Raw genomic sequence first — 1,844 nt, 5'->3', positions numbered from 1 at the left:
AATTCTTATAAAGTTCTCATAATATTTACAGATATCTCCTGTTGGTACCATTTCCCTAGAGAACCATGACTAATACAACAGGTCAACACTAAAGTTACACCAGGCAGGATGGTGGTGTTTTTCTCTAGTCATGTTGAACTGTGGGGTTTAGTTGGTGTGGGAAGAAAATTACATATAACTAGGGTTGAATATTTCAGGTGTCTATCTGAAGTGAGAAAAGAGCAAGAGAATTGAAGATGCATGCAAGGCAGTTATAAATATGATGGGCCATGAAATATAAACTGTTTAAGAATCAAAGTGAGGACATACAGGGTAGGGAAAATGAGGGACATTGAAAAGGAGGTAGGATCAAAAGATTGAAGGATCAGTCAGTGCAAACTAGAGTCTATAGTGAACAGGAACATTGTATTATGCCACCACTAATTGTAACAAAGGTAATATACCAAAGCTAAATGCCAATGAGAGGGGGATATAAGGGAAGGGTATGAGATTCTTGGTGGTGGTGATGTTGTCTGAACTTTTTAATGTATTTTATTTTATTTTTATTTTTTCTTTTATTTTTTATTCATTCTTTTCTCTTCTTCTTTTTCTTTTTTCTCATCTTCCTCTTTTTTTTTGCTTAAGAAATGGAAATGTCCACATATAGATTGTGGTGGTGAATATCATAACTATGTGATTACACTGGGAACCACTGATTGTTTACTTAGGGAGGAATGTTTAAAAAACAGAGAAGCATTGCTGACCCTGCAGAGTAGACACTATGAGTAAAGCTCATCTGCCCAAGTTGAAAAAATTTATGGACAAGTAGTTCTCATTGAAGTTAAATGTTTGCAGACACGTCCAAGGAGTATTGCTGGGATTTGATCCCTTCATGAGTCTTGTGATTGATGAATGTGTAGAGATGGCAACTAGTGGGCAACAGAACAATACTGGAATGGTGGTAATATGAGGAAATAGTATCATGTTAGAAGCCTTGGGATGAGTATAAAGAATGGCTGTGTTCAGTAGAGAAATCAGTTGCTTCCACATGTCCCCTCCCTGAAAGGCCTTTTTTACTGTGATGTAAAAATTGAGTCATGTACATTTTTCATATTAAAATGTTTTGTTAAACTTAAAAAAAAAAAAGGCATACAATTGCTGGAGAAAATGTGGAGAGAAGGATGCACCTAGTCACTGCTGGTGGGGAAGTAGAATGGTGCAGCCCATCTGGAGGGCAGTGTGGTGGTTCCACAGGGAGCTAAGTATGGGTTACCATATGGTCCTGCAACCCCGTTATTGGGTATATATTTGGAAGAACTGATTGTAGGAACATGAATGGACAGTTGCACACTGATGTTTATGGTGTCAGTATTCACAATTCCCAATGGATGGAGATGGCCCAAGGGCACATTGACTGATGAACAGAATGGTGAACTGTGGTGTACACTTACAATGGAATATTGAGTGACTGCAAGAAGAAATGAAGTTGTGAGGTATGCAACTAGGTAAATGGACCTTGAGGATAGTATGTTGAGTGAAATAAGCCAGAGATGAAGACAGACATTATAACACCTCACTAATATGGACTAATTATAATGGGCAAACTCTGAGAATTGAATCTGAGAGCATAGGTTATTAGGGGAAACCTTATTGTGAGGGTCCCTAGATTGTAAGCTCTTACAGCAGTTACATCTATTCCTGAGTTGTAATGGTTAGTTCTAGATTCTGAGATGCTGAGCTCTTGTGTACAACCTGGGTGGTCCCTGGAACTTCAGGTATCTGTGTGACACCTGGGACTCAGAGCTAGAGTTTGGTAGCTCTGAATGTCAACATTATCCGATACAGAAAATGTTAAAGAAGTTGAA

The 1,844-nt window shown here is 38.3% G+C and overlaps 1 pseudogene; it reads left to right on the top strand.

Annotated features, from left to right (window-relative positions):
* The first annotated feature begins 760 nt into the window (after nucleotides 1-760).
* On the top strand, nucleotides 761-982 carry LOC119536906 (annotated as a pseudogene).
* Nucleotides 983-1,844: the final 862 nt, after the last annotated feature.

Source organism: Choloepus didactylus, chromosome 6 (genome assembly GCF_015220235.1).
Source record: "Choloepus didactylus isolate mChoDid1 chromosome 6, mChoDid1.pri, whole genome shotgun sequence".
NCBI classification, from domain to species: domain Eukaryota; kingdom Metazoa; phylum Chordata; class Mammalia; order Pilosa; family Megalonychidae; genus Choloepus; species Choloepus didactylus.
This window is presented reverse-complemented; position numbering and strand designations above follow the sequence as displayed.